This window comes from Mus pahari, chromosome 1, assembly GCF_900095145.1.
Source record: "Mus pahari chromosome 1, PAHARI_EIJ_v1.1, whole genome shotgun sequence".
NCBI lineage: Eukaryota > Metazoa > Chordata > Mammalia > Rodentia > Muridae > Mus > Mus pahari.
In genome coordinates, this window is record NC_034590.1 from 71,030,486 (window position 1) to 71,044,417 (window position 13,932).

General features: G+C 41.7%; 1 pseudogene; it reads right to left on the reverse strand.

The window, feature by feature from the left end:
• Window positions 1-10,037: 10,037 nt before the first annotated feature.
• On the reverse strand, window positions 10,038-11,332 carry LOC110338102 (annotated as a pseudogene).
• Window positions 11,333-13,932: the final 2,600 nt, after the last annotated feature.

A 13,932-nucleotide genomic window follows, 5' to 3' on the forward strand; every position in this document is an offset into this window, starting at 1 on the left:
ATAAATAAATAAATAAATAAATAAATAAATAAAATGATTCTGTGTTCCTTGAAAGCTCAAAACAGTACATCTTGCCATGAGCAGTCATATCTGAAAAGGTATTCTGGGCCCATGTTCTGAGCTCTTCTTCATCTCTTCTTGAGAGGGAAGAGGCGGATTCTTTAAGAAAATTGGACAGGGCAAGACAACAGACTCTGAAGTCTACAGCCAATGGGCTTTTAGAGACTATCCACTCTAAACATCCAAGCAAAAAGTGCACTGCAATCAAGTAAGGTAAGAAGTGGTCAGATGAAGAAAGCTGTGTCTTTGAGAAATAAGATTAACTTGATCGGCAGCGGTCAGAGAATGGTAGGAGAGAACTGAGCTTTGACATGTAGAAGAAACCAGCAGATTGAATGGAGAAAGTGAGACAAGGGAAACTTGGAGCAGAGGCATTTAGACACACTGTTCTTGGAACCTGGAGAGAAGGAAGAAAACTGGCCCGTGTGGTTGGAGGCTCAGCATACACTTACCCTCAGCAGGATAATTCCAGTTCCCTTTCTTGCAAGTTACAGAAACCTGATATATATTAGCACGAGCGCAGGGAAGACTACGAATACAGCATAGCTTATGTCTCAAACACGCCCTGCAGAGATGAAGCAGCTCAGGGGAATCTCAGGACCAGGAACTGTGTCTGAATTCACAAACAAGGAATGATGTATGTCTCACTATTGAGGGTCTGATTAAACAACATTCTAATATGCACTGATGAAGGCATTCCTCTCAGCCCTCTGTCAAACTGACCCCAGAGGTAGCTGTGTCATGATAGTGAGACATCACTCAGCCCACCAGATCGTTGTCTGCATTCATTCTGCCCTCTGCTGGCCAAATCTCAGAACATCATCTTGACTCTCAAAACAAAATTTGAAACTCATTTATGGACCAGATATATTTATTGCGTAAGCAAGCAATTCATGTCTTTATAGCAGACACCAGCCTATGTATTTACATGTTTTTAATTCAGGTGTTAATATCTCACAATAGTATAACATAGCAGGTATTCCCTATAATTATTTCAAAAGAGCTCACTTATGCTTGACCAAGTGTCTTCAGAACAAACCATTCAACCCTGCCCGTGGCATGCACAGGCCAGATCTGAGATTCCCCAGGACTAATTGGGAAAGTCATTTTGAGAGCAAAGGGTTGAGGCCAGTGACCTTAGAAGGAGAACCCAAGACAGATGTTTCCTGGTGAGGGATGCTTGGCAGGAAAAACCATGCAAGGGACAGAATGAAGTACATAGGGGAGGAAAAGAGCTTAACAGAGCACACCTCAGGCTGTGCCTAGCCTTGCTCTGATGCACAGGGAACTGTCATACGTGGCTGGGACATAAAAAATCTGCAAAATATACACTCTTTTCAGGTAAGGGGATCTGTCAGTTCATCATCGTAAGTCACGCGGCTCAGATGGGAAGACTAGAGGAGGAGGTGAGGGGTTCTTGTCAGAGGAGGGAGTTCTGTGGAGAGGGCCGGCAGCCATGAGCTGCTGCAGGAGAGCATGGCGAAGACACGCTCGCCGGGATGTGCTCTTGGCTGAAATAGCCACAGGGTGGTTCCTAGGGAAGGGTCGGACGTTTGCTGCCAAGTTAGTTCTACCTTTTGTGGCTTCCCTTTCTACCATGTTAGGCCTGCTGGTTATTAGAGAGGTACTCCCTCCAACACCCAAGCATGCTCACATTTGCTTGAGGACCAGTCTTTGGTGAAGAGGCAACGCTAAGCTGATGACATAACCACTCCCCAAAGATGAAGAGTTTTCACGGGACTTCACCAGCATCCATCACAGCTGTGCTAGCTGAGAAACAGGAGCAGAGTGTTCCATCTTAAGGGAGCCTCCAAGTTTCAGAGACAAGATGGAGATTGGGTGGGATGGTTCATGCTTGCAATCCTAGCACTTGGGAGGTAAGGTAGGAGGATCAGGCGTTCAAGACCATCCACAGCTACTTAGTAAGTTCAAAGCCAGCTTAGGTTACAGGAACAGGGGTGAAGAAAAGGACACATGTAATAAAAGACAAAAGCATAATAGCACTAAACAGAAGCATAGAAAGTAGGAGAGACAGATACTAATGTAAAGGTCAAAAGAGGAAAAGGACCTGGGTGGTGATGGCACACGCCTTTATTCCCAGCACTCAGGAGGGAGAGGAAGATGGATCTCTGTGAGTTCGAGGACAGCCTGATCCACAGAGCGAGTTCCAGGAGAGCCAGGGCTACAAAGAGAAACCCTGTCTTGAAAAACAAACAAAATACAAAAAAGAGGAGAAAGGATGCCTGTGAGAGAAAGGATGCTCTGAGTGAAGCGCTTGCCTTTGATAGAGGCTGGGCTTGGCTGCACGTATTTGCAATCTTAGCACCTGGGAAGGGGAGACAGGTAGATCCCCGGAACTCAATGGCCATCTAGTCTAGCCTCCTTGGAAAGCACCAGGCCAATAAGAGATTGTATCTCATAAAACAGGATGGCTGAGAAACAGCGGCCAAAGTTACCCTCTGGCCTCGATCTGCACATACACAAACATGTACATGCATATACCAAAAAAGGAGGAAAAGGAAGTATTTGTGGATGGTTCTGGAAGTGGAGGTTAAAGAATTAATAAGACTTGATTAGGAGGTTCAATAGAGAATGGTCCACCGGTGATAGCCAAAGTAGGCTGATGGTACTGCTGCGCTCTGCTATTAAGTGACATCCAGTGACTCCAGCCAGCTTTAACATGTATTCCTCAGAGCCTTTCTGTTGTCGATCTTGTGCTTAGTGAGGAGAAACAGAGAATAGGAGTCCAGAGCCAGAGCTTTACTCTAAAGCATACACGGCCCTTTTACGAGGGCTTATCCTCCAACTAGCTGCAAGGGAAGCTGATATAGGAGGTCTGTCTGGCTACTCATGTCCCAGCCACTGTCAACTGCTTTTGAATAAGCGAACATAGCTTGGTGGACAGCTAGTAGTCTTGAGTCTACCCTTCTCTCTCCAGGCACAACTGGTTAAGATCAAAGCATTTGCAATGTTGCCAGAAGGAAGAAATGTTGCCACTTTAATTGGAGCTTCTCAGGAGGGCAACTATGGAACCCTTAGAAACATAAATAAATCTGTCTTGTGAATCGGACTTCGAGATGTTTGATCTCCCCTTGACCCCCACAATGGCACCAATGAGTCTGGTCTCTGTTCTCATTGGGATCATCATATTAACATATCAGTGTAAGCCCAGGAGGCACAGACAAAGCAAGGCTTTCAGAGCCAACCCTGTATGGAAAAAGATTCTTCTTTCAAGTGCTACTGAGGATCCTGAACATGATCTGCCTGATGAAATCAGAGAAGACGTTTATAGCAGTGGCTAACTCGTGACAGAGAGTAAGCTCCTGGGGGTAAGTGAGTCAGAGGTTAGTCAAGAGGAAAGAAGCGGATATGTGATGGACAACTGCATCCTTTGGTACACACTGCCATGAGCCAAGAGATGCCTCTTCCTGGGGGGCCCTGACAACCAGTGATGAACTAATAAACTAATAAGATGGTCTAACCTCATCGCTTTAGCTTGAGATAGCTCTGTGCAGCCATGTCAGTTCCAGAACTCCAGGGTCAGTCATGGCTTCCATCACAACCATACCGAGTTAGCTTTTGTCACCTGCTCACTCCTGCTTCCTTACTTCTTTACTCCCATCTTTCCAGAGTGTTCCACCAAAAACTTCTGTGCATAATTCTCCATTTCCAAAGAGTCAATGTCTCCTCAAGAACTGCATTAACACTGAGCCGATTCCACTGAGCCTGTCCATTAGATCAGAGGAATGGGTTGATAATAGCGAAGGAGGCAGTTACTGGTTCCAGCAAATTAAAAAAAAAAAAAAAAAAAAAAAAAAAAAAAAAACAAAGACTAGCAATGCAGCCACTGTCTAGAAAGAACTAGCCACTAGATGGCGCAGCCCTATAGAGCAGCGCTTCCATCACAGCCTAGAATTTTGCCTTAGACATGGCAGACACTCAACATTCTAAGAAGGGGGGAAGTGTTGGCTCATTATTTATGTCCTTGTTTTTATTTTTACATATTCTAGGAACTCAAGTGTCCTAGCCTGTTTCAACGCCTTAGTACCATGCACTCTGTGCCATTACATATACTCAATTGATCTCTACACAAGATTCCCAAAGTCTGTTCTGTTTTTCTACCTGCCACAGTCGCTGTTGCCAAGGAGATACTAATGATAGGACATGCGGAATTCCAAGCAGTTGCTATGATTCTCACCTAAAAACTGACAAGAATAAGTAATGAAATCCGTGGAGCTCTCCCTCTTCCCCCTCCCCTCTGTTTTCCTGGTTGCATGAGGATTCGACATAACAGCATTGGTTGTGAAATACAGTGTCTCAGGGAAAGTAGTCACGGGAACTGGTGGAGGAAGAAGATGAAGAGTTTGAGAAAGACACATAACTCAGTCAATCAATTCTCTTGTTCTGGAGTTAATAAAAAGAAATATTTTCTACTTGGAAAAATATTTAGTCTCTTGAAGGTTGGAGGGTTTTCCTTACCTCAGGGGGAACATACTTGGAAGCTTCTTTTTCCATTGTATAAACTTCTAAAGGAGAAGAGTTTGTTTGTCTAGGGGAGGAACCCTCCAAGAATTACAAGGAAGAGAGATGGGTTCTACAAAACTTGGAAGATGAATGGGTAACGGGGACCTGTGTTTGGCCTTCTGCGAGTCCCCTCCCAGTCTCTCTGGCAGTGATGACTGCAAAGTCACCCCAAAGAATAGACACCAAGCCTTGGAGTTGGTTCTTCTTCTGACAGGTCCATACCTGCTTGGACAATGAGCCTCTTCAATGTAACTTCAGTGAACCAAAGACAGTCCTCCAGGTTTTCCATGGCTTCCAATGTTCCAAGGTCTCTCACTCTCTGCATCATGTCTGGCTGTGGGTCTCTGTATTTGTTCCCATCTGCTGCAGGAGGGAGCCGCTCTGATAATAGCCAAATAAGGCACTGATCTATGAGTATAGAGGAATATCATTAAGGAGTCGTTTTATTGCCATGTTTTGGTTTGGGTTTTTTTTTTTTTTTTTTGCTTGTTTGTTTTTGTTTTAGAAGAGTAGTATTTGGTGTACCACTAAGTCCCTGGGCTAGTCTCGGGTTCTTGACACCCAAGCAGTGTCAGGTATGGGTTTCATCTTGTGGTGTGGGTCAAATCAGCTATTGGTTGGCTACTCCCACAAGCTTTGTACCACCACTGCCCTAGCATATCTTACAGGTAAGACACCACTGTAGATCAAAAGTCCGTGGCTGGGCTGGTGTTTGCATTTCTCTTTTGGTAGTGTGCAGAATGCCTTCCTGTACCAAAGATGCTAGAACATAGAATGTAAGCATGAGCTCACCTGGGTTATTTGTTTGCGTGATATCTAGTTTCTTGAGCTTTTTATCTTTTGGATATTAGCCCTCTATTGGACGGAACTTTTCCCCGTTCTATAGGCTGCCACTTTGTCTGAATGATGGTTTCCTTTGCTTTCTAGAAGCCTCTCAGTTTTATGACACCCCATTTATTAGTTGTTGATTTTAGTGCCTGTGTAAATGGTGTTATGTTCAGAAAGTCTTTTCTTGTGCTAATGAGTTCAAGGTTATTGCCCACTTTCTCTTCTATAAGGTTCAGTGTATTCAGTTTTGCGCTGAGGTCTTTGATCCATTTGGAGTTGAGTTCTGTGCAGGGTGATAAGTATGGATCTATTTGGATTTTTCCATATGTAGCTGTGCAGTTTGTCCAGCACCATTAGTTGAAGATTCTGTTTTTTTTCCCAGTGTGTATTTCAGGCTTCTTTATCAAGAATCTGGTGTGCATAAGTGTGTGGATTTATGTGTAGGTCTTCCATTAGATTTCCATTTAACAACGTGTCTGCTTTTGTGCCAATACCATATATAATTGTTATTACTATAGATCTCTAGTCTAACTTGGAAATTGGGAGTGTTGATTGTGACTTTTGGCTACTTTATTGGGTTCTTTTTCTTACCACCATTTTTCACCCTTCCAACCCCTCAACACTAGGTAGGAGAGAAAGAAGGCTAGAGGGGGAAAGAAGTGTCAAACTTGTTAGATTACTTCCTGCTGATTGGGGGCATCAATTTCCTTGGGGCAAGTCCAATCTTCGAAGTCAGGATATACAATTTCTTCTTCTCCATCTCTTTGCTCCTGACCACTTGTCAAACCACAGCAGCAGGGGATTTAGCAGCCACCTTAGCCTCTTGGGACTCTGGCATTTTTATACCCTCTGAAAAGTCCCCAGAATTCCAAACATAAGCTATCTTTAGTTGGCAAAATCACACCCCTGCCAGAGCATGAGACAAATCATAGCTGCTATGAACAATCTGAAGCATCCCCATATCCCACATCTGGGACTAAAACAAAAAATGTAAACACATAACATTTTTGTGTTTTTAAAGAAACCAAACTTCTCACCACAGGTAATAACTCTAGCAGTTCTTTTTTTCTTCAGGTTTGCTCTAGCTATGCTGGGTTTTTGTTTTTCCATATGAAGCTGAAAATTGTCCTTTTAAGATCTGTGAAGAATTGTATTGAAATTTTGAAGACTTTTTTTTTTTTTTTGGCAGGATGGCTATTTTACTATATTAATCCTACCGATCCATGAGCATGGGAGATCTTTCCATCTTCCAATATATTTTTCAATGTCTTAGAAAGTTTTTATCCTACAAATATTTTGCTTGTTTGGTTGGAGTTGCCATAAGATTTTTTTTTATATTATTTGAGGCTTGTTTCTCTGATTTCTTTCTCAGCCCATTTGTCATTTGTTCATAGGAGGGCTACTGATTTTTGTGAGTTAATTATCTATCCAGCTACTTTTCTGGAAAGTGTTTATCAGTTGTAAGAGTTTCCCAGTGGAATTTTTAGAGTCCTGTGTACATACTACCACATAACCTGCAAATAAAGATGTGTTGCCTTCTTTGTAATTTGCATCCCCTTGATTCCCTACAGCTGTCTTATTGCTCTACCTAAGACATAAAGTACTATATTAAGAAAATAGAGAATTGATTAATGAGAATTGATTCCTTCTGTTTCTATTTTGTGGAATCATTTAGGGAATATTGGCATTAACTCTTCTCTGAAAGTCTGGTAGAATTCTGTGCTCAAACCATCCAGCCCCGGGCTTTGTTGTTGTGAGACTTTTAATGACTATCTCTATTTCATTAGGAGTTATAGGCTGTTTACATTTCTTATTTGATCTTGATTTAACTTTGGAAAGGGATGAATATTGAGAAAATCATCCATTTCTTTTAAATTCCCAAATTGCTTGAATACAGGTTTTTTAACCAAAGGCCTTAAGATTCTCTGGATTTCTACAGTGCCTGTTACTAAGTCCCCTTTTCATCTCTGATTATGTTAATTTGGACATTCTCTCTCTCTCTGCCTTTTAGTTAATTCGAATAAGGGCTTGCTAATCTTTATTGATTTTTCTCAAAGAACCAACTCTGTTTTGTTGATTCTTTGTATTTGTTTGATTCAGTTTTATTGATTTCTGCCATAGGTTTGACTATTTCTTGCTGCCTACTCCTTTTGGGTGTGATTTCTTCTTGTTCAAGAGCTTTTGGTGTGCTGTTATATTACTAATATGAGAACTCTACAACCTTTTCATGTAGGCGCTTAGTGCTATGAATTTGCCTCCTTGAACTGCCTTCATTGTGTCCCATAAGTTGTGTATTCATTTTCATTCAGTTCTAGAAAGTCTTTATTTTTCTTTATTTCTGTCTTGACTTATTTTTCAGTAAGTGGTCAGTTGTTCAGTTTCTGTGAGTTTGTAAGCTTTCTGTTATTGTTAAAGTTTCTGTTGCAACTTTACTCTTTGGTGGTCAGATAGGATGCAAGATGTTATTTTAATTTTCTTGTATCTGTTGAGACTTGCTTTATGCCTGAGTATGTGGTCAGTTTTGGAGAAGGTTCTGGGGGGGCGCTGAGAAGGTATATTCTTTTGTGTTTAGGTGAAGTGTTCTGTAAATGTCTGTTGGGTACATTTGCTTTATAATGTCAGTTACTCTGGCATTTCTCTGTTTAGCTTTTTTCTGGATGACCTGTCTATTGGTGAGAGTGGGGCACTGAAGTTTCCTACTATCAGTGTGTGAGGGTTAATGCAGTCATGTCTCTTTTTCAGACTTGAGTGCCCTTGTGTATGATGCATAGATGTTAAGAATAATAATGTCCTCTTGGTGGATTTTTCTTTTGATGAATATCCTTTGTATCTTTTTATTCTTAAATCTCTTCTGATTAGTTGTAGTTTGAAGTTAGTTTTGTAAGATATTAAAATGACTACACTAGCTTGCCTCTTTTTGGTCCATTTGCTTGGAATATGGCTTTCCATCCTTTTATCTTGAGTTGATGAATATCCTTGATAGTAAGATGCGCTTCTTGCATGGTGCAGGACAGATCCTAGTTTTGGATTTGTTCTGTTAGCCTGTGTCTTTTTTATTGGATGAATTGAAGCTATTGATGTTGAGTGATATCAATGAACAGTGTTTGTTGACTCCTGATATTTTCTTGGTGTTGTGGTGGTGGTGATTGTGTGTGTGTGTGTGTGTGTGTGTGTGTGTGTGTGTGTGTGTGTTTCCTCTCCTGGTCTAGGATTACTTATTCCTTTTGTTTTCTTTGGTGTGTTTAACATTGTTAGGTTTGAGTTTTCCTTCTAGCACCCCATGGGGCTGGGTTTGTGGATAGAATTGCTTAATTTTTTTTTTTTAATCATGGAATGTCTTATTTTCTCCATCTTTTCTGATTAAAAGTTTTTCTTGGTATAGTATTCTGCGATGGCATCTATGGTCTCTTAGAGGTTGTAGTTCATCCTTCTGACTTTTAGAGTTTCCATAAAGAAGTCAGGTTTATTTATTCTAATAGATCTGCCCTTGTATGTTACTTGGTCTTTTCTTTCCCCTTACAGCTTTTAATATTCTTCCTTTGCTCTGTAGGTTTAGTGTTTTAGCTATCATTTACTATGGGAGTTTCCTTTTCTGGTCTAATTTACTTGGTGTTCTGTATGCTCCTTGCATCTTGATAGTCATCTTTTTCTTTAGGTTAGGGAAATTTTCTTTTCTTTTTTAAGCTTCCCATCAATAAAATTTTATTCAACTTGATGTCAGATGTATAAATTAAAACAGCAAATGAGACAGGATTTTTTTCCAGTTGACGTTACAAGACAGGAGAGAGAAGTGGCACTTTGGTATGCCATCTGGATGTCAGAATTGAAAGCACACCCCTGGGAGAGCTACTATGCACGAAGTCAAGCAAGGCATTAAACATCGTTTAAGAACACTATGTGGAGGGCACTGAGAGAATGCACTTGAATATCACTGAGGGAATGATTGAATATGTTACATACAGTTTGTTCACAGTAGGAAATGCAACATAGGCATTGAAAGGAATGCTGATAGGAATACTGTTGATAAAATGAACCCATATAAAAATATCTCCTTGATAATACATCCATGATTATATCTATACAGGATATACAAGAATACACCCTTATCTGTTGGTATTGAGACTTGGAGGCAAATTCTCTTAAAAGGCACCTTTAATTTTGAACATCCTATTTTCCAGTTAAGAACAAATAAATAATTACATAACAAAAATACCTGGTTTCAGATCTGAAATTTGACAGTTCAAGAGACAGTGGCTAAAAGTGGCACCCACCTATAGACAATTGAACAATGGACTAGCTGGTAGATTTAGAGTTTACACTAGAGCTAGGCAGAAGACTTTGCATGGTGATATAAGGACACATAGTGAAGGAAGTATATAAACATATAGACTACAAATATGTACATTAGTTGGATCCACTATTAAAACTAGAAGCAGTTTTTAATATACTCCTAAATTCTTTGACAACTTCTGTTAACTTAAAGTCAGAAGCAACAACATTCAAATGAGTTAAGCTATGTAAAGTAAAAAGTCACAACCTTTATTGAAGAGCAAGTAAACACGGTAACCTATGTACAGGCGGCACATGGTGCCAACTGCACCTGCAGATGTGGTAGTCCATTGGAGTTATGCCTTTGTCACGGCCTTAGACAAATTCGGCACTAGTGTACAGTTCAGCTGTGCCCGCGTGCTGATCTTAGATGGCACAGCATCATGCTTAGATGCTGCCTACTTGTTCTTGATAGTCAGGTGCTTTGTAAGGTCACCGTTCACCACGACTATATTCTTAGCCAGGTGCTGCATAACAGGTAGCAGGGATTCTTCAGTGTGGGATAGGGAGTGCTGCAGAGTTGGTGTCCATTCACCGTTGTCAAGAATTTCCAGTGCTAAGCAAAAGGCCCCAGCTGCAGTTTGAGAAGGAGCAAAATGTGCCATGTCATAGTCCAGCATAGAAAGCGCCATGAGGTATTTGGCCAAAGTGTGCTGCTCAGTGTCAACCTCTCCAATTTTAGATGCTCTACGGAGGAAGTGCAGAGGCAGAGGGCGACGACCCAGACTGAAGTTCAGAACTCTCAGAATCTTCATCTCAGAATTCTCTCCATCTGTCTGATCTGGTGCTTAGCTAAGTGTTGTTAGTCCCAAAAGCGAAGTCACCTATTTCTGGAGGGTACATCTCCTCATACTTGCTTGCAATAAACATGGCAGTTACACCAACAAGCTGCAGCATCTTCTTGGGCACACAACTGTCCTGCATGAACCGATCCATCATGGACACAGTCATGTACATGGTCTCCTGCAGCAGCCTATATTTCATCTGAACCTGTATTAGCCATCCTAATGGATGGCTCTCATGTTTCCAGTGGCTTCACGACCCTGTAGGTATTTTGGCCTAACTGCCTGCTCTTCCTCCAGTTGTCTGAGATAAGCATAGATATCTTTTACATATTCACTACAGAGGTTTGGATCAGCTCCATCATCTGCATCTACATCACTCACTGCAAGGACTACATCCGAGAAAGCCTGACACAGATATTCTTCTGCAGGTGCACATCCAGATGTTTCCACTGGGCTTGGAGAGGGATTATCATAGGTTCAGGAGAAAGCTTCTCTTCTCTAGCATGTTCAAGTTCAGGTTCAGGCTCAGCCAGTTCCACCTCTGGCTCACACACACTAGCACCTTCAACACAGGTTTTGGTAGGACTTTAACAGTACCTTTTCCAGTACCTAAAGTTTTCACTTCCTTTTTCAGAGGCACTCTTGCCTGGACCTGTTTGCTGACTTTAGTACCAATGTCTCCAAGAGCAGTTCTCCATCTCAGTTTGGGCTTGGAGGCAGCAGCAATTGCCTCAGGCACAGACCATACTGACCCTGGCCTTATTTTCTGTGTTAATTTTTATGTTCCTAGTGCCCCTGAGCGCCATGGCTCCTCCTGAAGCATAGGTTCGCTGGTCAGAGAAGACACCCTAACCTCTGGCTGCCCACAACTGAACAGTAACAACCATTCCTCCGCAGCATACCGGGAGGAGTCTGCCGCCGGGCCTGGGTTTAGGGAAGTTTTCTTCTATAATTTTGCTGACATTTTTTTCTGTGCCCTTGACCTGGGTCTCTTCTCCTTCCTCTAATCTTATTATTCTTAGATTTACTCTTTCATAGTGTTCCAGATTTTATGAATGTTTTGTGCCAGATTTTTTTTTTTTAAAGATTTAGCATTTTCTTTGACTGAGGTATTCATTTCTTCTATTGTGTCTTAGTGACTGAGATCTTTCTTCCATCTCTTGTATTCCATTGGTGAAACTTGCCTCTGAGGTTCCGGTTCCGGTTCCTAAATTGTTTATTTCCAGAGTTCCCTGAGTTTGGGGTTTTCTTCATAAACAGTTCCACTTTCAGGCCTTAAACTGTTTTGCCGTTTTCTTCCACTGTTTGATTTTTTCATAGATTTCTTTAAGGACTTTAATTTCCTCTTTAAGGCCATCTATTATATTCATGAAGGCTATTTTAAGGTCTTTCTCTTGTGCTTCAGTTATGTTGAAATATTCAAGGCCTGCTGTGGCAGGGTTGCTAGACTCTAGTGAGGACATACCATCCAGGCTGTTACTGACTACAGTTTTACATCGTGGTGTCAGGTGTTTGTGGTGGGGGAGATTTTAATTGTAGCTGCTGATACCTGGTCTTGACTTCGTTGGTGGGTGTCTTGTTCCTTGGATTCTGTTACCCTTTTTGGTTCTTAGAAGAGTGTGGTAGCTGTGTGTTGCCTGGTAGGATTTTCTGGGATCCTGATAGGTGTGGCCACTTTTGGTTTCAGGTAAAATTTGTTTCTAGGTATTAGGAGCTGATACTTAGGAATGGAGGATGGGCGGGGGTGGGGGAGTGTTGATGGGGTCCACAGAAGGGAAGAAAGCCAGGTGTTTTCTCAGGATCTGCTTAGTCCCCTGGGAGTGGGGGTACAGTGAGGAAAGGCCTCAGCAGGTAGTCTGCTACTGAGCTGAGGATGGGAGCAGGGGATTGGATTTAGAGGAACTGGAAGGAGAGGTCAAGATATGTAGCTAGTCCACCTGTTCTGTCTGTTTGGCTTTTTAAGTGAAGAAGTGTAATGTTCTTGTACTGGTTACCAACAAATCAAATAATTTACAGTAGTTGAAGTTCAAGGCTCTTAACAGGAAATCTTGTTCAGCTACATCAATAAAGCCCAGTATTGGCCTATTAAGGGATTAGAATGTATTAGGCAGCACATTATTTTGTTTAATCCTCACAACATGCCTCTGAGGAAACACCAGGACTCACAGTAGCTAATCAGGCTGGCCAAGGTCACATGTTAGTAAATGATGTGTGCTCTGGCACTTCTAGAGCCATCAGTCTTTGATGTTTAGTCTATTATTTGTTAATTCACTTGACCACTATATAATCTGACAGCAAATGGGATCCATAAAACTATTTTTTCCAACAGATCAACAGAGCTAGTTGTCTACAGAACAAAAGGTTCTTAGAATTGTAGAATGTTTCCGCTGGCAGCTGGCATAGTGGAAGAACAGAGGCTTTAGAGACAGAGGGACTGAACTAGGATACCAGGCTCTGCTAACCATTTCTTATGTGACCTTAAGCAATTTATTTAACCAGTCAGATTCTCAACTTCCATATCCAGGGGCTGCAAATATATACATACATTTTTATTAAACGGATATAAATATTAGATATAATAGCACATAGACAAACTATGTCATTTTCATTATAAATAAAAATATGGAACCCCGTTTTGAAAATCATTAAGAAGATAGTAAGAGCAAAGTACTAAGCCAACTGTGGGGAACTGGGTGTACTGGTGTGCGTCTGTAACACCAGCATTCCGAATGGCAGCAGGAGGGTAGAGGTTGGGGTTACACTGGGTCATAGAGGAAGACCCCATAACTAAGTGCTGGATGGGTGGCTCCAAGGGTAAAGTGCTTGCTGTGGAAACATGAGGATTTGAGTTTAGATCCTCATCCCCACATAAAAACTGTGTGAGGCAGTGCGCACCGGTAACTCTGAGGTCAAAGACAGGCAGATTCTAGGGCCTCAGTGGCTAGTCATCCCTCGAGTCACTAGTCAGCTCCAGGCTCAGTGAGAGGCCCTGTCTTTAAAGGTGGGGAGGGGGGAGAGGAATAAGGTAGAGCAAGACACCACTGCTGCTCTCTGGCAGCTACATGCATGATCCAGGCACATAGATGCACAACAGCCCGCAAAGAGAAAACAGATGCATGAGTGAATGAGTAAGCATGTATGTAAGTAAGTAAGTAAATAAACAAATAAATGAAGTATAGGGCTCTTATAAGTATAGAGACCTGATGTCATAACCATATCTTACACGGCAGGTATGTATACATGATACTTCCCCTCTCTAGATCATTGATTCTAACTCCCTTATTTTGCAAATGAGGGACTTAAGTTCAAAGAAAAAGCAAGCCTACAAATTTTGGCAGTCAGGACCACAACTGAGACCTGCTTTGCTCTTGGCATTTCCCAAGTGTGTTATGGATGATGGAAATAC